General features: G+C 46.1%; 1 protein-coding gene across 1 annotated transcript in view; it reads right to left on the bottom strand.

The window, feature by feature from the left end:
• Positions 1-5386, bottom strand: part of kcnb2b (potassium voltage-gated channel subfamily B member 2b) — a 313792-nt gene extending 308406 nt beyond the window's left edge. The window contains exon 1 of the mRNA XM_046293049.1: positions 5059-5386. The gene's annotated coding sequence lies outside the window, so the exon portion shown is untranslated. The remainder of the gene's footprint in view (positions 1-5058) is intronic.
• Between the last annotated feature and the right edge of the window lie 19887 nt (positions 5387-25273).

Raw genomic sequence — 25273 nt, 5'->3', positions numbered from 1 at the left:
CCTTATAGCAACAACACAGTGTTATAGTCACTATAGTAACAACACAGTGTTCTAGTCCTTATAGAAACAACACAGTGCTATAGTCCTCACAGTAACAACACAGTGCTATAGTCCTCACATTAACAACACAGTGTTCTAGTCATTATAGCAACAACACAGTGGTATAGTCATTATAGCAACAACACAGTGTTCTAGTCATTATAGTAACAACACAGTGGTATAGTCATTATAGCAACAACACAGTGTTCTAGTCATTATAGCAACAACACAGTGTTCTAGTCCGTATAGCAATAACACAGTGTTATAGTCATTATAGTAACAACACAGTGTTCTAGTCCTTATAGAAACAACACAGTGCTATAGTCCTCACAGTAACAACACAGTGCTATAGTCCTCACATTAACAACACAGTGTTCTAGTCATTATAGCAACAACACAGTGGTATAGTCATTATAGCAACAACACAGTGTTCTAGTCATTATAGTAACAACACAGTGTTCTAGTCATCATAGCAACAACACAGTGTTATAGTCCTCACAGTAACAACACAGTGTTCTAGTCCTTATAGCAACAACACAGTGTTCTAGTCCTCACAGTAACAACACAGTGTTCTAGTCCTTAAAGCAACAACACAGTGTTCTAGTCATTATAGCAACAACACAGTGTTCTAGTCCTCATAGCAACGACACAGTGTTCTAGTCATTATAGCAACAACACAGTGTTCTAGTCATTATAGCAACAACACAGTGTTCTAGTCCTCATAGCAACAACACAGTGCTATAGTCCTCACAGTAACAACACAGTGTTCTAGTCCTCATAGCAACAACACAGTGTTATAGTCATTATAGCAACGACACAGTGTTATAGTCCTTATAGCAACAACACAGTGTTATAGTCCTTATAGCAACAACACAGTGTTATAGTCATTATAGCAACAACACAGTGTTATAGTCATTATAGCAACAACACAGTGTTATAGTCATTATAGTAACAACACAGTGTTCTAGTCCTTATAGCAACAACACAGTGTTATAGTCATTATAGTAACAACACAGTGTTCTAGTCCTTATAGAAACAACACAGTGCTATAGTCCTCACAGTAACAACACAGTGTTCTAGTCCTTATAGCAACAACACAGTGTTATAGTCCTTATAGCAACAACACAGTGTTATAGTCATCATAGCAACAACACAGTGTTCTAGTCATTATAGCAACAACACAGTGTTCTAGTCATTATAGCAACAACAGAGATTTGGCAGATAGAGCTAGAGACACCCGTTGTTACAGTAACACTACAATATAAGTCTTCAAATCAAAATCAATATAAATCTATCAATATCCGATTTAATTTCAGCAAAATAATCACATTTCTTTCATAACATTTGAGTGCACCAAGTCCATTCCTTTACTTATATTTGTGTGTGTTGGGTATATGTTGTGAAACTGTTAGATATGAATTGTTAGATATTACTGCACTGTTGGAGCTAGGAACACAAGCATTTAGTTAGATATTACTGCACTGTTGGAGCTAGGAACACAAGCTAGTTAGAGTTAGAGTTTAGAGTATAGAGGTGGCAGGTAGCCTAGTGGTTAGAGGAGGCAGGTGGCCTAGTGGTTAGAGGAGGCAGGTGGCCTAGTGGTTAGAGGAGGCAGGTGGCCTAGTGGTTAGAGGAGGCAGGTGGCCTAGTGGTTAGAGGAGGCAGGTGGCCTAGTGGTTAGAGGAGGCAGGTAGCCTAGTGGTTAGGGGAGGCAGGTAGCCTAGTGGTTAGAGGAGGCGGGTAGCCTAGTGGTTAGAGGAGGCAGGTAGCCTAGTGGTTAGAGGAGGCAGGTAGCCTAGTGGTTAGAGGAGGCAGGTGGACTAGTGGTTAGAGGAGGCAGGTGGCCTAGTGGTTAGAGGAGGCAGATGGCCTAGTGGTTAGAGGAGGCAGGTAGTCTAGTGGTTAGAGGAGGCAGGTATTCTAGTGGTTAGAGGAGGCAGGTATTCTAGTGGTTAGAGGAGACGGGTATTCTAGTGGTTAGAGGAGGCAGGTAGTCTAGTGGTTAGAGGAGGCAGGTATTCTAGTGGTTAGAGGAGGCAGGTATTCTAGTGGTTAGAGGAGACGGGTATTCTAGTGGTTAGAGGAGGCAGGTAGTCTAGTGGTTAGAGGAGGCAGGTATTCTAGTGGTTAGAGGAGGCAGGTATTCTAGTGGTTAGAGGAGGCAGGTAGTCTAGTGGTTAGAGGAGGCAGGTAGTCTAGTGGTTAGAGGAGGCAGGTAGTCTAGTGGTTAGAGGAGGCAGGTATTCTAGTGGTTAGAGGAGGCAGGTAGTCTAGTGGTTAGAGGAGGCAGGTTGCCTAGTGGTTAGAGGAGGCAGCTTGCCTAGTGATTAGAGGAGGCAGGTTTCTTAGTGGTTAGAGGAGGCAGGTGGCCTAGTGGTTAGAGGAGGCAGGTAGCCTAGTGGTTAGAGGAGGCAGGTAGCCTAGTGGTTAGAGGAGGCAGGTTTCTTAGTGGTTAGAGGAGGCAGGTGGCCTAGTGGTTAGAGGAGGCAGGTAGCTTAGTGGTTAGAGGAGGCAGGTAGCCTAGTGGTTAGAGGAGGCAGGTTGCCTAGTGGTTAGAGGAGGCAGGTTGCTTAGTGGTTAGAGGAGGCAGGTGGCCTAGTGGTTAAAGGAGGCAGGTAGTCTAGTGGTTAGAGGAGGCAGGTAGCCTAGTGGTTAGAGGAGGCAGGTAGTCTAGTGGTTAGAGGAGGCAGGTATTCTAGTGGTTAGAGGAGGCAGGTAGTCTAGTGGTTAGAGGAGGCAGGTGGCCTAGTGGTTAAAGGAGGCAGGTAGTCTAGTGGTTAGAGTGTAGAGGAGGCAGGTAGTCTAGTGGTTAGAGTGTTGGACTAATAACCAGCAGGTAGCCTAGTGGTTAGAGCTTTGGACCAGTAACCGAAAGGTTGCTTGATTGAATCCCTGAGCTGACAAGGTAAAAATCTGTCTTTCTGCCCCTGAACAAAGCAGTTAACCCACTGTTCCCCCGGCAGGCCGTCATTGTAAATAAGAATTTGTTCATAAATGACTTGCCTTGTTAAATAAAGGCTAAATAACAACAGCTAATGTTGATTTACCTATGTGATGGGACCTAAGGCTTCAGTGACCAATCATGACGGAGGATCTGTTTTAAACTACCTCTCCACAGGAACATGTGATGCCAGTTGGCCCTGGATTTATGAAGCGTCTCAGACTACAGTAGGAGAGCTGATCTAGGATCAGTTATGTATTTTCCATCTCAATAAATAAGATCACATGGCCATTGGGTGGGGGGATGCGGGGGGGATCTGATCCTAGATCAGCAGTCCTATGAGTAAGGGCCCTGGATCAGGGGAGCTGAGTCGACATAGATGTATTCTTTCATTCAGAGAAGTATTTACCTGCAATTTACACAAGTCATTTTCTCCCTGCCAAAACCAACATCAATCGTTATCACTGCCTTGTCTCTTCTCAAGGTCCCTGGACGCTAGTATGGATAAAACATGAGCGGACTATATGAACCTTCACGGATAACACCCGAGGGAACTATATGAACCTTCACGGATAACACCAGAGGGAACTATATGAACCTTCACGGATAACACCCGAGGGAACTATATGAACCTTCACAGATAACACCCGAGGGAACTATATGAACCTTCACAGATAACACCCGAGGGAACTATATGAACCTTCACAGATAACACCCGAGGGAACTATATGAACCTTCACAGATAACACCCTATATGAACCTTCACAGATAACACCCGAGGGAACTATATGAACCTTCACAGATAACACCCGAGGGAACTATATGAACCTTCACAGATAACACCCGAGGGAACTATATGAACCTTAACGGATAACACCCGAGGGAACTATATGAACCTTCACGGATAACACCCGAGGGAACTATATGAACCTTCCCGAGGGAACTATATGAACCTTCACGGATAACACCCGAGGGAACTATATGAACCTTCACGGATAACACCCGAGGGAACTATATGAACCTTCACGGATAACACCCGAGGGAACTATATGAACCTTCACGGATAACACCCGAGGGAACTATATGAACCTTCACGGATAACACCCGAGGGAACTATATGAACCTTCACGGATAACACCCGAGGGAACTATATGAACCTTCACAGATAACACCCGAGGGAACTATATGAACCTTCACAGATAACACCTGAGGGAACTATATGAACCTTCACAGATAACACCCGAGGGAACTATATGAACCTTCACAGATAACACCTGAGCGGACAATTTGCAGCCATATTACAGATGAGCTAAAAAGTACATTTTGACCCACTCCACTAAGAACATTTTTGTTATATTCGACCATAACATATTACATAGGCTACATCTCTGCAGTCGAGCTCGTGTTCATTAGACATGGTCAAATCGTTTACATCTATGCGAATATCCGTATTCCAAGTTTCCATTTTCTGTGCAATAAATTAGACGGTATTCACGGTAAGAAGGCGGGCGGGTGTGGGAGTGACTGTAAAATGTTGCGAAAGAAGCAAATGTTTCTAATTGCGTTCGTCACTCCCCTGAGTGTTCACGGACTTTAAACGCAACACCTGGACACCTGGTAGCCTTTAATAACTGAGATTATTAATGGAGAGTGGTAACTATATATTACAAAACCTAAATATAGCCTGAAGGTAAAACTAGGCATTTCTTTATTGATTAAATAGACTTCCGTTAAATTGCCTGGTATAATAAGGTGTGTGAATTGTGGATTTAAATAGGCTGAACTACGTTGTATTTATTACATCATATTTCAGTAATGTTTATGATCGTATTGATTGCAGCCGCCAGCCTGCCCCCCCCCCCATAAACTGTTGCACAACTCTGTCGTTACACCATTGAGCCTAATTTTAACTAATTGAATTGTTTATATTTTTCGTATCGCTAAATATATTCCACCTCGCACACCCACCAACATGCAAAATGTTATACTGTTTAAAGTAGCCAGAAAACACAGCAACAAGACTGCTTGGGCGATAAGGAAAGGGTTTTTACCCTATTTAGAAAATGCACGAGTCTTACCTTGCCGAAATAAACCACCTTTTGCATGCAAACTCTTGCTCCGACGTGGGAAGGAGATAAATAATTGATCCGGGATCCCCTTCAATCAATCCGCAAAGATTCCGAGCTCTGCGCTTTGAACGCGACTCTGAGTCAATAGACATGTCTCCAACATTTTGATAAACTCAAACGAGGAAAAAAACATTTAGGCTACCCTCTTGATGAAAAACCTCAGCAGAAATGAAGGAAGGCAGTTTTGTAGAGGGTGATAGAGACTCCCGGTGTGAGTATTCGATATATACCTCCATCGATGGGGGGGTATGAGTGCTGTGAGGGTACACCAGGCTACTGTGTGTGTGTGTTTATCTGCAGACGTCGAGTTGCGCGTAAAGTCAACGGGAGCGAACGGGAAAACGTGCTGTGAGGCGAACTGCAGAGAGGAGAGGATCCCATCCCACAGACAGCCATTCAGTCACAGTACAGTATATACACATGAGATGAGTAATGGAGGGTATATAAACATATAAAAGTGGCATTGTTTAAAGTGGCTAGTGATACATGTATTACAGAAAGATGGCAAGATGCAGTAGGTGGTATAGAGTACAGTATATATATGAGATGAGTAATGGAGGATATGTAAACATTATAATAAGTGGCATTGTTTTTTAAAACATTTTTTTTAGCAGCCACTCTATGTTAGTGATGGCTGTTTAACAGTCTGATGGCCTTGAGATAGAAGCTGTTTTTTAGTCTCTCGGTCCCTGCTTCGATGCACCTGTACTGACCTCGCCTTATGGATGATAACGGGGTGAACAGGCAGTGGCTCGGGTGGTTGATGTCCTTGATGATCTTTTTGGCCTTTCCTGTAACATCGGGTGGTGTAGGTGTCCTGGAGGGCAGGTAGTTTGCCCCCGGTGATGCGTTGTGCAGACCTCACTACCCTCTGGATAGCGTTACGGTTGTGGGCAGCACAGTTGCCGTATCAGGCGGTGATACAGCCCGACAGGATGCTCTCGATTGTGCATCTGTAGAAGTTTGTGAGTGCTTTTGGTGACAAGCCAAATTTCTTCAGCCTCCTGAGGTTGAAGTGGCGCTGCTGAGCCTTCTTCACGATGCTGTCTGTGTGGGTGGATCAATTCAGTTTGTCCGTGATGTGTACGCCGTGGAACTTAAAACTTTCTAACCTCTCCACTACTGTCCCGTCGATGTGGATAGGGGGGTGCTCCCTCTGCTGTTTCCTGAAGTCCACGATCATCTCCTTTGTTTTGTTGACGTTTCGTGTGAGGTTATTTTCCTGACACCACACTACGAGTGCCCTCACCTCCTCCCCGTAGGCCTTCTCGTCGTTGTTGATAATCAAGCCTACCACTGTAGTGTCGTCTGCAAACTTGATGACTGAGTTGGTGTCGTGCATGGCCACGCAGTCGTGGGTGAACAGGGGGTACAGGAGAGGGCTCAGAACGCACCCTTTTGGTGCCCCAGTGTTGAGGATCAGCGGGGTGGAGATGTTGTTACCTACCCTCACCACCTGGGGGGGCGGCCCGTCAGGAAGTCCAGTACTCAGTTGCACAGGGCGGGGTCGAGACCCAGGGTCTTGATGACGAGTTTGGAGGGTACTATGGTGTTAAATGCTGAGCTGTAGTCGATGAACAGCATTCTCACATAGGTATTCCTCTTGTCCAGATGGGTTAGGGCAGTGTGCAGTGTGGTTGCGATTGCATCATCGGTGGACCTATTGCGGCGATAAGCAAATTGGAGTGGGTCTAGGGTGTCAGGTAGGGTGGAGGTGATATGGTCCTTGACTAGTCTCTCAAAGCACTTCATGATGACGGAAGTGAGTGCTACGGGATGGTAGTCGTTTAGCTCAGTTACCTTAGTTTTCTTGGGAACAGGAACAATGGTGGCCCTCTTGAAGCATGTGGGAACAGCAGACTGGGATAAGGATTGTTTGAATATGTCCGTAAACACACCAGCCAGCTGGTCTGCGCATGCTCTGAGGACGCGGCTGGGGATGACGTCTGGGCACTGTATTGTCCTCAAAGCGAGCAAAGAAGTTGTTTAGTCTGTCTGGGAGCAAGACATCCTGGTCCGCGACGGGCCTAGTTTCCTTTTTGTAATCCGTGATTGACTGTAGACCCTGGCACATACCTCTTGTGTCTGAGCCGTTGAATTGCGACTCTACTTTGTCTCTATACTGACGCTTAGCTTGTTTGATTGCCTTGTGAGGGGGAATAGCTACACTGTTTGTATTCGTTCATGTTTCCGGTCACCTTGCCCTGATTAAAAGCAGTGGTTCACGCTTTCAATTTCGCGCGAATGTTGCCATCAATACACAGTCTCTGGTTGGGGAATGTTTTAATAGATGCTGTGGGTACGACATCGCCAATGCACTTGCTAATGAACTCGCTCACCGAATCAGCGTATTCGTCAATGTTGTTGTCTGCCGCATTGTGGAACATATCCCAGTCCACATGATCGAAGCAGTCTTGAAGCGTGGAATCAGATTGGTCAGACCAGCGTTGAACAGACCTGAGAGCGGGAGCTTCCTGTTTTAGTTTCTATCTATAGGCTGGAAGCAACAAAATGGAGTCGTGGTCAGCTTTTCCAAAAGGAGGGCGGGGGAGGGCCTTATATGGGTTGCGGAAGTTAGAATAACAATGATCCAGGGTTTTACCAGCCCTGGTAGCACAATCGATATGCTGATAGAATTTAGGGAGTCTTGTTTTCAGATTAGCCTTGTTAAAATCCCCAGCTACAATGAATGCAGCATCAGGATATGTGGTTTCCAGTTTACAAAGAGTTAAATAAAGTTTGTTCAGGGCCATTGATGTGTCTGCTTGGGGGGGAATATATGCGGCTGTGATTATAATCGAAGAGAATTCTCTTGGTAGATAATGTGGTAGACATTTTATTGTGAGGAATTCTAAGTCAGGTGAAAAGAAGGATTTGAGTTCCAGTATGTTGTTATGATCACAACACGTCTCGTTAATCATAAGGCATACCCCCTGCCCTTCTTCTTACCAGAAAGATGCTTGTTTCTGTCGGCGCGATGCGTGAAGAAACCAGCTGGCTGCACCGACTCCGATAGCGTCTCTCCAGTGAGCCATGTTTCCGTGAAGCAAAGAACGTTACAGTCTCTGATGTCTCTCTGGAATGCTACCCTTGCTCGGATTTCATCAACCTTGTTGTCAAGAGACTGGACAATGGCGAGTAGTATGCTAGGGAGTGGTGCCCGTCTCTGGAGCCTGACCAGAAGACCGCTTCGTTTGCCCCTTTTACAACGTCGTTGTTTTGGTTCGCCGGCTGGGATCCGATCCATTGTCCTGGGTGGAAGGCAAAACACAAGATCCGCAACGGGAAAGTCATGTTCCTGCTCATAATGATGGTGACGTTGCTCTTATATCTAGTAGTTCCTCCCGACTGTATGTAATGAAACCTAAGATTATCTGGGGTACCAATGTAATAAAAAACTAAATACTGCATAGTTTCCTAGGAACGCGAAGCGAGGCGGACATCTCTGTCGGCGCCGGAAGTACAGCAGACAGCCAGTCAGTCACAGTAGAGCAGACACCCAGTCAGTCACAGTAGAACAGACAGCCAGTCAGTCAGACAGCCAGTCAGTCACAGTAGAGCAGACAGCCAGTCAGTCACAGTAGAGCAGACAGCCAGTCAGTCACAGTAGAGCAGACAGCCAGTCAGTCACAGTAGAGCAGACAGCCAGTCAGTCACAGTAGAGCAGACACCCAGTCAGTCACAGTAGAGCAAACAGCCAGTCAGTCACAGTAGAGCAGACAGCCAGTCAGTCAGTCAGCCAGTCAGTCACAGTAGACAGCCAGTCAAGTAGAGCAGACAGCCAGTCAGTCACAGTAGAGCAGACAGCCAGTCAGTCACAGTAGAGCAGACAGCCAGTCAGTCACAGTAGAGCAGACAGCCAGTTATTCCAACAGTGTGACTATATTATGAGCTTTAGAGAGGAGAGGGGGCTGTTCTGAAATGGAACCTTGTTCTATAGTGCACTATTGTTGAGCAGGGCTCTTAATGCAGGATCAGAGGGTTCACTCTGTCAATCACAACAAGGTAGGACTTCAAATAGAACATCTTGTGTAGCTATTGTTTTCATGGGAGTGTGTTACCAAACCGATTAGCCACACACACACACACACACACACACACACACACACACACACACACACACACACACACACACACACACACACACACACACACACACACACACACACACACACACACACACACACACACACACACACACACACTAACAGAGGATTCAAACTAGAATGTGTAAGGTAGTGGGAGTAATCTCGCAACATGTAGTCTACAGTAGGCATCACCTGAAGCAACTTAAGAAGCTACATCTCTCTCTATCTCCCACGCTATCTTTGTCTTTGTCTCTCTCAATTCAATTCAATTGACTTTATTGACATGGCAAGTTCATTATTACCTACATTGTCAAAGTATACATATCGACATGACTGAGAAGACACATGACCTGGTAGTAGACCAGTGCCAACATGACTGAGAAGACACATGACCTGGTAGTGGACCAGTGCCAACATGACCTGGTAGTAGACCAGTGTCAACATGACTGAGAAGACACATGACCTGGTAGTAGACCAGTGTCAACATGACATGACCTGAGTAGACCAGTGTCACATGACTGAGAAGACACATGACCTGGTAGTAGACCAGTGTCAAATGACTGAGAAGACACATGACCTGGTAGTAGACCAGTGTCAACATGACTGAGAAGACACATGACCTGGTAGTAGACCAGTGTCAACATGACTGAGAAGACACATGACCTGGTAGTAGACCAGTGTCAACATGACTGAGAAGACACATGACCTGGTAGTAGACCAGTGTCAACATGACTGAGAAGACACATGACGTGGTATGAAAGACAAAACAAAACAAGATGTGAAATATTATCCACATTACTTTGCACTTTTCACTGGCTGTCCCTCAGGTTGTGGCAGGAGGACACATATTTGGCTGCCAAAACTGCACATTTTGGCTTTTCACCCAGTACATTTTGGATTTTTTCTTAATCTTTTATAGTTTCATATTCTCTTTGGTCTGAGTATTTGTCACAGTGTAATAGGAAATGCAGCTCTGTCTCTACCTCTCCCCTGTAGCAGAGTGAGCACAGCCTGTCCTCTCTGGCCAGCCAGGTCTGTCTGTGATGACCGGTCTCTATAGCCAGACTGTCCTCTCTGGGCAGCCAGGTTGGTCTGTGACGACCGGTCTCTTTAGCCAGACTGTCCTCTCTGGGCAGCCAGGTTGGCCTGTGATGACCGGTCTCTTTAGCCAGACTGTGCTCACTGAGTCTGTACCTAGTCAAAGTTTTCCTCAGTTTTCTATCAGTCACAGTGGTCAGATAGTCTGCCACCAAGTACTGTCTGTTTAGAGCCAAATAGCATTGAAGTTTTCTTAGATTTTTTTCTGGTGTCTTTCCAATAGGTGAAATATTTTTATTTTCGTTCTATGGGGTTGGTTTGGGTTGGTGAACTGAGCCTCAGAACCAGCTGGCTGACTGCTGTCCTGAGGCTCTATGGGGTTGGTTTGGGTTGGTGAACTGAGCCTCAGAACCAGCTGGCTGAGGGGACTCTTCTCTTGTTTCATCTCTTGACATTGTAGAGCTGTGTGATGGAATATTTTGGGGTCATTTGTTTATAGATGGTTGTAAAATTTGATGGCTCTTTTTTCTATTCGAATGAGGGGGGGGGGTGTTGGCCCAATTCTGCGTTATTTGCACTTGCGTTTTTCTTTGCACTTGCAATACAGTCTTGCAAAACTCTGCATGCAGTGTTTCTATTGGATGTTTGTCCCATTTGGTAAATTCATTATTAGAGATTGGACCCCATACCTCACTGCCATATAGAGCAACTGGTTCTAGAACTGATTGAAAAATGTTGAGCCAGATTCTATTTGGAATTTCGATTTTTGATGTTCCTTTTAATGGCATAGATGGCTCTTCTTGCTTTGTCTCTCAGCTCGTTCACAGCCATGTGAAAGCTACCTGTGTTGCTGATATTTAGTCCTAGATATGTGTAGTTTTTGGTGTGTTCTAATAGAACTGTGTCCAAATATAATTTATATTTGTCATCCTGATTTCCAGACCTTTTTTGAAATATCATTATGTTTGTTTTTTGGGGGTTAACAGTCAAAGCCCAGGTCTGACAGAACCTGTGAATAACGGTCAGAGCCCAGGTCTGACAGAACCTGTGAATAACAGTCAAAGCCCAGGTCTGACAGAACCTGTGAATAACGGTCAGAGCCCAGGTCTGACAGAACCTGTGAATAACGGTCAGAGCCCAGGTCTGACAGAACCTGTGGTTATCAGTCAAAGCCCAGGTCTGCCAGAACCTGTGAATAACGGTCAGAGCCCAGGTCTGACAGAACCTGTGGTTAACGGTCAGAGCCCAGGTCTGACAGAACCTGTGGTTAACGATCAGAGCCCACGTCTGACAGAACTTGTGGTTAATGGTCAGAGCCCAGGTCTGACAGAACCTGTGGTTAACGGTCAGAACCCAGGTCTGACAGAACCTGTGAAGACGATCTAGGTGCTGCTGTGACCCCTCTTTAGTGGGAGACAGCAGTACCAAGTCATCTGTCTACAGCAGACCCTCTTTAGTGGAAGAGAGCAGCACCAGGTCATCTGCGTACAGCAGACCCTCTTTAGTGGAAGAGAGCAGCACCAGGTCATCTGCGTAGAGCAGACACATGATTTCAGTGTTGTGTAGGGTGATACCAGGTGCTGCCGATTCTTCTAATGTTTTTGCCAATTCATTAATGTAGATGTTAAATAGTGTTGGACTTATGGGGCAGCCCTGTTTCACTCCCCGTCCCTGAGAGAAGAAGTCTGTTTCCTTGTTGCCAATTTTAACCGCACATTTGTTTTTAGTCTATATTGATTTAATAAAATCACATGTTTTCCCTCCAATACCACTTTCTATTAGTTTATAAAAAAGACCTTTCTGCCAAATTGAATCAAATGCTTTCTTGAAATCTACAAAACACGAGTAGATTTAGCCTTTGTTTAGGTTTATTTGTTTATCAATTAGAGTGTGGAGGGTGTAAATGTGGTCTGTTGTACGATAATTTCTTAGAAATCCAATCTGACTTCTGCTCAGGACGTTGTGTTCATCAAGGAAATGATGTCGTCTGCTATTTATAACACTGCAGAGAATATTACCCAAGTTGCTGTTAACGCAAATTCCTCTGTAATTATTTGGGTCAAATTTGTCTCTATTTTTATAGATTGATGTGATCAATCCCTGGTTCCAAATATCGGGAAAATATCTGCAGTGAGGATAATGTTGAAGAGTTTGAGTTTGAGCCCATTTGAATTTGTGGTCTGTATATTTGATCATTTCATTTAAAATACCATCAGCACCACAGGCCTTTTGGGGTTGGAGAGTGCATAGTTTTTCCAATAATTATTCTTCTGTAATTGGGGTATCCACAGGATTCTGATAGTCTTTGACTGGTGATTCAAGGATTTGTAATTTCTTGAATATCTTTTTATTCTGGTCTCTTTGTTATATTGCTGTAGAGGTTTGCAAAGTGATTTCTCCACATATCCCCCATTTTGGAGAGCCAATGCCTCTAGATGAGGTTTGTTTAATTTATTCCAATTCTCCCAGATTCTATCGATTCCTCAATTCCATCGAGCTGATTTCTAATGTTCAGTTCCTCTGTTCTTAGGGTGTGTTTGTGGTTTCTAATGTTCTGTTCTTAGGGTGTGTTTGTGATTTCTAATGTTCTGTTCTTAGGGTGTGTTTGTGATTTCTAATGTTCTGTTCTTAGGGTGTGTTTGTGGTTTCTAATGTTCTGTTCTTAGGGTGTGTTTGTGGTTTCTAATGTTCTGTTCTTAGGGTGTGTTTGTATTGCTTCAGTGTTTCTCCATAGTGAAGGCCTATATTTTTGTTGTCTAGTTCTCTGTGTTTTTGATTAGATATATTTCTCAATGACTTTCTTAGATTTTTGCAATCATTATCAAACCATTTTTCATTATCTGTTATTTCTGGTTTGTTCTTATGCTTCTTTAAATTAGCCAAGAAGGCTAATGTGTCAAATATAAAGTTCATGTTCCAAACAGCCACATTGACACCTTCATTGCTGTAGGAGAATGTTAAGGCTAAACAGTTGTCCAGGAGAGATTGTATTTTTGGCTACTAATTGCTTTCTGGAAGATGTCTGTACTGTTTACACTCCATCTATAGGCCTGTTTTGTACCATGTCATTTATTGGGCCGTGATGCTTCATGGTTGGGTTCTGCTCTTCTCAGATACACTGTGATTTGACTGTGGTCTGAGAGAGGTGTTAGTGGGGGCGGACTGTGAAGGCTCTGAGAGAGGTGTTAGTGGGCGGACTGTGAAGGCTCTGAGAGAGGTGTTAGTGTGCTGACTATGAAGGCTCTGAGAGACTCTGGGTTGGTCTGAGAGAGGTGTTAGTGGGCTGACTGTGACGGCTCTGAGATACTCTGGGTTGGTCTGAGAGAGGTGTTAGTGGGCTGACTGTGAAGGCTCTGAGATACTCTGGGTTGGTCTGAGAGAGGTGTTAGTGGGCTGACTGTGAAGGCTCTGAGATACTCTGGGTTGGTCTGAGAGAGGTGTTAGTGGGCTGACTGAAGGCTCTGAGAGACTCTGGGTTGGTCTGAGAGAGGTGTTAGTGGGCTGACTGTGAAGGCTCTGAGATACTCTGGGTTGGTCTGAGAGAGGTACTAGTGGGCTGACAGTGAAGGCTCTGAGAGACTCTGGGTTGGTCTGAGAGAGGTGTTAGTGGGGGCGGACTGTGAAGGCTCTGAGAGACTCTGGGTTGGTCTGAGAGAGGTGTTAGTGGGGGCGGACTGTGAAGGCTCTGAGAGAGGTGTTAGTGGGCTGACTGTGAAGGCTCTGAGAGAGGTGTTAGTGGGCTGACTGTGAAGGCTCTGAGATACTCTGGGTTGGTCTGAGAGAGGTGTTCGTGGGCTGACTGTGAATGCTCTGAGAGACTCTGGGTTGGTCTGAGAGAGGTGTTAGTGTGCTGACTGTGAAGGCTCTGAGAGACTCTGGGTTGGTCTGAGAGAGGTGTTAGTGGGGGCGGACTGTGAAGGCTCTGAGAGACTCTGTGTTGGTCTGAGAGAGGTGTTAGTGGGCTAACGGTGAAGGCTCTGAGAGACTCTGGGTTGGTCTGAGAGAGGTGTTAGTGGGCTGACTGTGAAGGCTCTGAGAGACTCTGGGTTGGTCTGAGAGAGGTGTTAGTGGGCTGACTGTGAAGGCTCTGAGAGACTCTGGGTTGGTCTGAGAGAGGTGTTAGTGGGGGCGGACTGTGAAGGCTCTGAGAGAGGTGAGAGACTCTGTGTTGGTCTGAGAGAGGTGTTAGTGGGCTAACGGTGAAGGCTCTGAGAGACTCTGGGTTGGTCTGAGAGAGGTGTTAGTGGGCTAACTGTGAAGGCTCTGAGAGACTCTGGGTTGGTCTGAGAGAGGTGTTAGTGGGCTAACTGTGAAGGCTCTGAGAGACTCTGGGTTGGTCTGAGAGAGGTGTTAGTGGGGGCGGACTGTGAAGGCTCTGAGAGACTCTGGGTTGGTCTGAGAGAGGTGTTAGTGCGTGCGGACTGTGAAGGCTCTGAGAGACTCTGGGTTGGTCTGAGAGAGGTGTTAGTGGGCTAACTGTGAAGGCTCTAAGAGACTCTGGGTTGGTCTGAGAGAGAGGTGTTAGTGGGCTAACTGTGAAGGCTCTGAGAGAGGTGTCAGTGGGCTGACTGTGAAGGCTCTGAGAGACTCTGGGTTGGTCTGAGAGAGGTGTTAGTGGGCTGACTGTGAAAGCTCTGAGAGAGGTGTCAGTGGGCTGACTGTGAAGGCTCTGAGAGACTCTGGGTTTAGGTCCATTGACTATGTACAGACCCAGTGTTCCACAGAGCTGTAGGTGTACCTACCAAAAGAGTCCCCTCTCAGCCTACCATTGACTATGTACAGACCCAGTGTTCCACAGAGCTGTAGGTGTACCTACCATAGGAGTCCCCTCTCAGCCTACCATTGACTATGTACAGACCCAGTGTTCCACAGAGCTGTAGGTGTACCTACCAAAAGGGTCCCCTCTCAGCTTACCATTGACTATGTACAGACCCAGTGTTCCACAGAGCTGTAGGTGTACCTACCTAAAGAGTCCCCTCTCAGCCTACCATTGACTATGTACAGACCCAGTTGTTCCACAGAGCTTCACGAGCTGGACTCCGTTTTTGTTTTTCACTTTGTCATAGTTGTTTCTGGGGAGGTCTGTGGGGAGGGAAAGGTTGTTGTTTCCTGGTAGGTGTGTCATGGACATTTCCTGTATTTACCAAATCATGAGAGCAAACCACACACAAGTCAGTTATCACAAAGTCCATCTTTAATTATATGAGCTCCATCACAACCCTGTGACTCTCAGATCAATTCAGTGTCTATAAATGAATTCTCTGAGAGTCCCTCACACATTGCAACTGAGATCCTTTATAGCGGAGACACACATAGCCAGACAGCATCGGCATAATTTATCGTTCAGCTTTGTCTCCTAAACTATGTTCTTTTCTCAAACTCAGAACCATAAACCAATCCTTCATATCAACAGGCATATATCAAATCCATCCTAACTTGACAAGATCACAGAGACACACTGACTGGCACACAGACATTGTGGAGCCAAGAGATACACGTTTGACCTCTCCCCTCTCTCCGGCCCAAACAACTTAGTCTTGACAGAGACCAGATAACTGCAACCTCGCCACAGTATTATACAAAAATAAACATTCTGATGAGAAGTAACTTACAAACATATGATGAATATAAAACATCTTACCTATGTTACCACCTAATTCTGATTATTCCTCAACAGGTGTTTGTTCCCATGACTGTTCATAGTGTCTTGCTCTTCTGCTGTTCTAGCATTCAGGTCTCCACAGACCAGTACGTTGCCTTGGGCCTGGAAGTGACTAATTCCCCCTCTAGAATGGAGAAAACTCTCTTCATTGAAGTAGGGTGACTCTGAGGGGGGAATGTATGAGGAGGAAATGGAGGAACTCTCTTCATTGAAGTAGGGGGACTCTGAGGGGGGAATGTATGAGGAGGAAATGGAGGAACTCTCTTCATTGAAGTAGGGGGACTCTGAGGGGGAATGTATGAGGAGGAAATGGAGGAACTCTCTTCATTGAAGTAGGGGGACTCTGAGGAGGGAATGGAGGAACTCTCCTCATTGAAGTAGGGGGACTCTGAGGGGGAATGGAGGAACTCTCTTCATTGAAGTAGGGGGACACTGAGGGGGAATGGAGGAACTCTCTTCATTGAAGTAGGGGGACTGAGGGAATGGAGGAACTCTCCTCATTGAAGTAGGGTGACTCTGAGGGGGAATGGAGGAACTCTCCTCATTGAAGTAGGGGGACTCTGAGGAGGGAATGGAGGAACTCTCTTCATTGAATTAGGGGGACTCTGAGGAGGGAATGGAGGAACTCTCTTCATTGAATTAGGGTCTCTGAGGGGGAATGGAGGAACTCTCTTCATTGAAGTAGGGGGACTCTGAGGGGGAATGGAGGAACTCTCTTCATTGAAGTAGGGGGACTCTGAGGGGGAATGGAGGAACTCTCTTCATTGAATTAGGGTCTCTGAGGAGGAAATGGAGGAACTCTCTTCATTGAAGTAGGGGGACACTGAGGGGGAATGGAGGAACTCTCTTCATTGAAGTAGGGGGACTGAGGGAATGGAGGAACTCTCCTCATTGAAGTAGGGTGACTGAGGGGGAATGGAGGAACTCTCCTCATTGAAGTAGGGTGACTCTGAGGGGGAATGGAGGAACTCTCTTCATTGAATTAGGGGGACTCTGAGGGGGAATGGAGGAACTCTCTTCATTGAAGTAGGGTGACTCTGAGGAGGAAATGGAGGAACTCTCTTCATTGAATTGACTCTGGGTCTGGAGGAACTTCATTGAGGGGGAATGGAGGAACTCTCTTCATTGAAGTAGGGGACTCTGAGGGGGAATGGAGGAACTCTCTTCATTGAGGGGGAATGGAGGAACTCTCTTCGTTGAATTAGGGTCTCTGAGGAGGAAATGGAGGAACTCTCTTCATTGAAGTAGGGTGACTCTGAGGGGGGAATGGAGGAACTCTCCTCATTGAAGTAGGGGGACTCTGAGGGGGGAATGGAGGAACTCTCCTCATTGAAGGAGGGGGTCTCTGAGGGGGGAATGTATGTGGCACAGAGGAAGATGCTTTTATCTGTCAAGATGGCCTCCTTGTTGATTCTTAACCAGATAAAGAATTATCCTGTTTTGATCAATTCGATTGAATTAATTAGCTCAGATTTATACCATAGTAGCATTCCCCCTGAGTCTCTGCCCTGTCCTGAGTCTCTGCCCTGTCCCGAGTCTCTGCCCTGTCCCGAGTCTCTGCCCTGTCCCGAGTCTCTGCCCTGTCCCGAGTCTCTGCCCTGTCCCGAGTCTCTGCCCTGTCTCTGCCCTGTCCCGAGTCTCTGCCCTGAGTCTCTGCCCTGTCCCGAGTCTCTGCCCTGTCCCGAGTCTCTGCCCTGTCCTGAGTCTCTGCCCTGTCCTGAGTCTCTGCCCTGTCCTGAGTCTCTGCCCTGTCCTGAGTCTCTGCCCTGTCCTGAGTCTCTGCCCTGTCCTGAGTCTCTGCCCTGTCCTGCGTCTCTGCCCTGTCCTGAGTCTCTGCCCTGTCCTGAGTCTCTGCCCTGTCCTGAGTCTCTGCCCTGTCCTGAGTCTCTGCCCTGTCCTGCGTCTCTGCCCTGTCCTGAGTGTCCTGAGTCTCTGCCCTGTCCTGAGTCTCTGCCCTGTCCTGAGTCTCTGCCCTGTCCTGAGTCTCTGCCCTGTCCTGCGTCTCTGCCCTGTCCTGCCTCTCTGCCCTGTCCTGCGTCTCTGCCCTGTCCTGCGTCTCTGCCCTGTCCTGAGTCTCTGCCCTGTCCTGAGTCTCTGCCCTGTCTGATTCCTTTTAATTTAGTGGATGGTATGATTATCTCCCTATGACCTAGTGGACAGCCAGTGGAAACATCACCTCTGCACCATGTTTCCTATAGTACTACAACATCAACATCATCGATGTCTTTCAGGAAGTCTGGGTTTCTACTCTTTAGTCCAAAAGCAGAGGACTTCAACCCTTGTAAATTCCAACATGCAACGTAAAAAGATTTCATAACTTTTTATTTTCTTTACCTTCAAAATGAGACAAACACTCACAATCCAACAAGAACTATTAAAATAGGATTTTTCAATTAAAGTAAACTCTTATTATGCAAATGTGATTTGTTTATAATTTAAGATATAATTTGTGTCATGTCACTTGGGTGGATGTAATGTGAGGATGGTGGAGTTCTTGTGCTCATCTTACCATGACCCTCGGCCTATCACATGTGAGCATCCATGACCCATCGGCCTATCACATGTGAGCATCCATGACCCTCGGCCTATCACATGTGAGCATCCATGACCCATCCCTCGGCCTATCACATGTGAGCATCCATGACCCTCGAGACATCCATGACCCTCGGCCTATTTGAGCATCCATTATATATAGGAGACTCAGGATTTGTTTATATATATATATATATATATGCCATTTAGCAGACGCTTTTATCCAAAGCGACTTACAGTCATGTGTGCATACATTGTACGTATGGGTGGTCCCGGGAATCGAACCCACTACCCTGGCGTTACAAGCGCCATGCTCTACCAACTGAGCTACAGAAGGTTTAATGTCAATCATTCGGTTGGTGAGGGCTGGGCCAGTTGTTCCTCTCACAGCCTGTGAGTAGCTCTGCCTGCTGGGCTGTGGCTCCTCCAAGTGTGGGTCTGCGGTGGGGGGCAGGGGGGTTGGAGGCCTCGTCTGGGTGGCTCTGAAGCTGGGCTGGGGTGGTCTGTGCTGGGGGGCAGGAGAGTGGGAGGCCTCGTCTGGGTGGTCTGTTCTGTGCTGGTTGTGGTGGGCATTGAGGTGGTGCTGTGGTCGTGGCTGGAGGGTTCAGGGTGCTGGTCCGGGGTGTTGTCTCCATGATCTGGGCAGGGTGGAGATAGCTCCGCTGTTCCTGGGTGGAGAGGTCGGACTGCGGTTTAAAGGTACTTCCTTGAGAGCCTTGGCAAGGATGGGGACTGTCACCCTGTACAGGTGATCTCTCTCTCTCTCTCTTTCCCTCTCTCTCTCTCTCGCTCTCTCTCTCTGTCTCTCTCTCTCTCTGTCTCTTTCGTCTGTCTGTCACAGCTGTTTATTACACAAAGGATATTCCCCAAATAGCTTATACTGTGTCACTTGAACATTTCACGGCCAGCAGTTTCCTATCTGAAACCCGATTAAACAATGTGTGTGTAATTGATTTACCTGTCATGTTCTTCTCCTTCCAATGACAAGAGATCAATAGCTCTGCATCAACCTATGGCAAGGCTCCGGTCAATGCATAGATCTCTCTCTTACCCCTAAAGTGTGGCTTATTCACAGAGGAGACAACTAACATGACAACGGAGAGAGAGAGGGGGGTGGGTGGGGAGAGCGAGAGAGAAGAGAGAAGGTGAGCGAAAAGGGAGAGACAGAGAGAGAGAGAGAGAGACAGAGACAGAGACAGAGACAGAGACAGAGACAGAGAGAGAGAGAGAGAGAGAGAGAGAGAGAGAGAGAGAGAGAGAGAGAGAGAGAGAGAGGCAGAGGGTGTGAGAGAGGAGTGCGAAAAGGGAGAGACAGAGAGGGAGAGAACGAGAGAGAGAACGAGAGAGAGAGAGAGGCCCTGTGTACCCGAGCTACAGACCATAAACATACTTATCTGGTAAAACGCACTGAGGTGGCTATCCTACACCGCACCAGACCACCACCCCTACCAGACCAGAGAGGAAGCCCTACCAGGGCCCAACAGCAGGACCAGCGCAGCTACGCAGAGGTCTTCAGAGGACAGGAGAATCCTGTAGGATTAAGTGAGATTAAACAGCTCCTACAATACAGCTGCACTAAACACACACACACGGACGCACGCACACACACACACACCTATTGTACTAAAAGTTTACTTGTTCAGTGAATAGGAATATTTATATATATATATTTATAATAGAACAAATGTTATACTGTTGATCTCACTCTTAACAACTAAATAGTTATTAGTTACTGTAATACTGACTGTATTTCTGACTGCTATTCGTTCTATCTGCAACATGAAATCACTATCAGTTAGCATGTGTAACATTCAGGGCCTAAACTCATCAACCTATCAGTCAGCATGTGGAACATTCAGAACATTCAGGGCCTAAACTCATCAACCTATCAGTCAGCATGTGGAACATTCAGGGCCTAAACTCATCAACCTATCAGTTAGCATGTGGAACATTCAGGGCCTAAACTCATCAACCTATCAGTTAGCATGTGTAACATTCAGGGCCTAAACTCATCAACCTATCAGTCAGCATGTGGAACATTCAGGGCCTAAACTCATCAACCTATCAGTTAGCATGTGGAACATTCAGGGCCTAAACTCATCAACCTATCAGTCAGCATGTGGAACATTCAGGGCCTAAACTCATCAACCTATCAGTTAGCATGTGGAACATTCAGGGCCTAAACTCATCAACCTATCAGTCAGCATGTAGAACATTCAGGGCCTAAACTCATCAACCTATCAGTCAGCATGTGGAACATTCAGGGCCTAAACTCAGTCAGCATGTGGAACATTCCCTAAACTCATCAACCTATCAGTCAGCATGTAGAACATTCAGGGCCTAAACTCATCAACCTATCAGTCAGCATGTGGAACATTCAGGGCCTAAACTCATCAACCTATCAGTCAGCATGTGGAACATTCAGGGCCTAAACTCATCAACCATCATTCTGCAGGAGACATGGGCCTTATCAGTCAGTGGAAACTGAAACTCATTGTCAGCATGTGGAACACAGGGCCTGTCCCATCAGTTAGTACAGGGCCTAAACTCATCAACCTATCAGTTAGAGGGCCTAAACTCATCAACCTGTTAGTACAGGGCCAACAGGCTACAGTTAGTTCAGGGCCTAAACTCACTGTCCCACAACCTATCAGAGAGATCACCTGTCCCACAGGCTAGGAGACATGTTGTCAGACATTGATCACTGTCCCACAGGCTACAGAGAGATCACTGTCCCACAGGCTACAGAGAGGTCACTGTCCCACAAGCTACAGAGAGATCACTGTCCCACAGGCTACAGAGAGATCACTGTCCCACAGGCTACAGAGAGGTCACTGTCCCACAGGCTACAGAGAGGTCACTGTCCCACAGGCTACAGAGAGGTCACTGTCCCACAGGCTACAGAGAGGTCACTGTCCCACAGGCTACAGAGATGTCACTGTCCCACAGGCTACAGAGAGATCACTGTCCCACATGCTACAGAGAGATCACTGTCCCACATGCTACAGAGAGATCACTGTCCCACAGGCTACAGAGATGTCACTGTGCAACAGGCTACAGAGAGGTCACTGTCCCACAGGCTACAGAGAGGTCACTGTCCCACAGGCTAAAGAGAGGTCACTGTCCCACAGGCTACAGACAGGTCACTGTCCCACAGGCTACAGAGAGGTCACTGTCCCACAGGCTACAGAGAGGTCACTGTCCCACAGGCTAAAGAGAGGTCACTGTCCCACAGGCTACAGAGAGGTCACTGTCCCACAGGCTACAGAGAGGTCACTGTCCCACAGGCTAAAGAGAGGTCACTGTCCCACAGGCTAAAGAGAGGTCACTGTCCCACAGGCTACAGAGAGGTCACTGTCCCACAGGCTACAGAGAGGTCACTGTCCCACAGGCTACAGAGAGGTCACTGTCCCACAGGCAACTTCTGGCAAAATTGGAGAAAAAAAATGAAGAAAATGTAACAACAGGGATTAGCGATACAGAATGGTGACATTATGTACCACCCATTTTAGAAAATGGTGACATTATGTACCACCCATTTTAGAAAATGGTGACATTATGTACCACCCATTTTAGAGAATGGTGACATTATGTACCACCCATTTTAGAAAATGGTGACATTATGTACCACCCATTTTAGAGAATGGTGACATTATGTACCACCCATTTTAGAGAATGGTGACATTATGTACCACCCATTTTAAAACAATCTACTGCACAGTTCAAATTGACACAAATGCAGAACAACGCCAAATTCATGAGAAGTTGAATGGATTAGAAAAGCTATAAAGGACAATCAAAATCCACTGGACTCCCCAGTTACTGACCAGGAGCTCTATAAGAAACTAAACTATTACTGACCAGGAGCTCTATAAGAAATAAACTATTACTGACCAGGAGCTCTATAAGAAACTAAACTATTACTGACCAGGAGCTCTATAAGAAACTAAACTATTACTGACCAGGAGCTCTATAAGAAACTAAACTATTACTGACCAGGAGCTCTATAAGAAACTAAACTATTACTGACCAGGATGTAATGAACTTCGTCTGTTGTTTGAAGAGAGTCAGACCGAAATGCAGCGTGTAGGTTACTCATGACTTTTAATGAAGAATAATGCGGTACATGAGATAACTGAAAATACGAAAACAACAAACGAGTGAAACAAATACAGCCTATCTGGTGACTAACACAAAGACAGGTATAATCACCCACGAAATACAACGCGCACTCAGGCTACCTAAATACGGTTCCCAATCCGAGACAACTAGAATCAGCTGACTCCAATTAGGAATCGCCTCAGGCAGCCAAGCCTAACTAGACACACCCCTAATAATACACACTCCCAATTAATACAAACCCCAATACGAAATACAACATATAAACCCATGTCACATCCTGGCCTACCCAAACATATAACAAAAACACAAGATACAATGACCAAGGCGTGACACAGGAGCTCTATAAGAAACTAAACTATTACTGACCAGGAGCTCTATAAGACACTAAACTATTACTGACCAGAAGCTCTATAAGAAACTAAACTATTACTGACCAGGAGCTCTATAAGACACTAAACTATTACTGACCAGGAGCTCTATAAGACACTAAACTATTACTGACCAGGAGCTCTATAAGAAACTAAACTATTACTGACCAGGAGCTCTATAAGAAACTAAACTATTACTGACCAGGAGCTCTATAAGAAACTAAACTATTACTGACCAGGAGCTCTATAAGAAACTTCAGGCTCTCAAATGTACCTGATGGCATCCTAAATGAGATGCTCAAACTCACTAGACCAAAATGTCAATTGACTATATTAAAACGGTTTAATTTGATCCTGAGTGTAGGTTATTTCCCTGACATCTGGAATCAAGGACTCATAACCCCAATCTTTAAGAACAGAGACAAATTTGACCCTAACAATTACAGAGGCACTTGTGTTAACAGTAACCTGGGGAAGGTTTTCTGTAGTATTAGAAATGTAAGAGTTCTAAACTTCCTTAATAAGCACAATGTCTTGAGTAAAAGTCTAATTGGATTTATACCAAAACATCGCACAACTGATCATATTTACACCCTACACACCCTGATAGAGAAACATGTCCACCAAAATAATACCAAAATATACGCCCGCTTTATCGACTTCCAAAAAGCATTTGATTCTATTTGGCAAACAGTACTGTTCTACAAAGTTATTGAAAGTGGTGTAGGGGGTTAAACATATGACATAATTAAATCAATGTATACAGGCAATACATGCAGCATTAAAATTGGTAAGAAAAAAACATAATTCTTTAACCAGGGGCGGGGCTTTCGCCAGGGTTACAATCTGAGCCCTGCACTCTTCAATATTTACATCAACGAGTTGGCCACTATTCTAGAAGAATCCTCAGCCCCTGGTGTTAGTCTCCACAATTCAGCGGTTAAATGCCTTGGTGTTAGTCTAGTTAAATGCCTACTCTTTGCAGATGACCTATGCCTGCTGTCACCCACAGCACATGGCCTACAACAGAGCCTGGACCTGCTAGAGCAGTACTGCCAGACCTGGGCCCTGGCAGTAAACCCCAAAAATACAACAATAATGATTTTCCAGAGAAGATCCAGATCTCAGGGAATTAGACCAAAGTTCTCAATTGGTACGAAATATATGGAGTACTGCACACACTAAAATTACTTAGGTTTAAAAATACGCTCAACCGGACACCTTAATGAGGCAGTGAATGAACTGGAGAGAGAAAGCACACAGGGCATACTACGCATTAAAAAACAAATTCAACTTGAAATACCTATTAAAATTAGGCTAAAACTAATTGAATGTGTCATTGAACCAATTGCACTTTATGGCAGTGAGGTGTGGGGTCCACTTTATGGCAGTGAGGTGTGGGGTCCACTTTATGGCAGTGAGGTGTGGGGTCCACTTTATGGCAGTGAGGTGTGGGGTCCACTTTATGGCAGTGAGGTGTGGGGTCCACTTTATGGCAGTGAGTGAGGCAGTGAGGTGTGGGGTCCACTTTATGGCAGTGAGGTGTGGGGTCCACTTTATGGCAGTGAGGTGTGGGGTCCACTTTATGGCAGTGAGGTGTGGGGTCCACTTTATGGCAGTGAGGTGTGGGGTCCACTTTATGGCAGTGAGGTGTGGGGTCCACTTTATGGCAGCGAGGTGTGGGGTCCACTTTATGGCAGTGAGGTGTGGGGTCCACTTTATGGCAGTGAGGTGTCCACTTTATGGCAGTGAGGTGTGGGGTCCACTTTATGGCAGTGAGGTGTGGGGTCCACTTTATGGCAGTGAGGTGTGGGGTCCACTTTATGGCAGTGAGGTGTGGGGTCCACTTTATGGAACTTTATGGCAGCGAGGTGTGGGGTCCACTTTATGGCAGGAGGTGTGGGGTCCACTTTATGGCAGAGGTGTGGGGTCCACTTTATGGCAGCGAGGTGTGGGGTCCACTTTATGGCAGCGAGGTGTGGGGTCCACTTTATGGCAGTGAGGTGTGGGGTCCACTTTATGGCAGTGAGGTGTGGGGTCCACTTTATGGCAGTGAGGTGTGGGGTCCACTTTATGGCAGTGAGGTGTGGGGTCCACTTTATGGCAGCGAGGTGTGGGGTCCACTTTATGGCAGCCACTTTATGAGGTGTGGGGTCCACTTTATGGCAGTGAGGTGTCCACTTTATGGGGAGGTCCACTTTATGGCAGTGAGGTGTGGGGTCCACTTTATGGCAGTGAGGTGTGGGGTCCACTTTATGGCAGTGAGGTGTGGGGTCCACTTTATGGCAGTGAGGTGTGGGTCCACTTTATGGCAGGAGGTGTCCACTTTATGGCAGTCCACTTTATGGCAGTGA

This window comes from Oncorhynchus gorbuscha, linkage group LG12, assembly GCF_021184085.1.
Source record: "Oncorhynchus gorbuscha isolate QuinsamMale2020 ecotype Even-year linkage group LG12, OgorEven_v1.0, whole genome shotgun sequence".
Classification (NCBI taxonomy): domain Eukaryota; kingdom Metazoa; phylum Chordata; class Actinopteri; order Salmoniformes; family Salmonidae; genus Oncorhynchus; species Oncorhynchus gorbuscha.
Note: the sequence above shows the minus strand (reverse complement) of the source record. Positions and strands in the feature narration are given on the sequence as shown.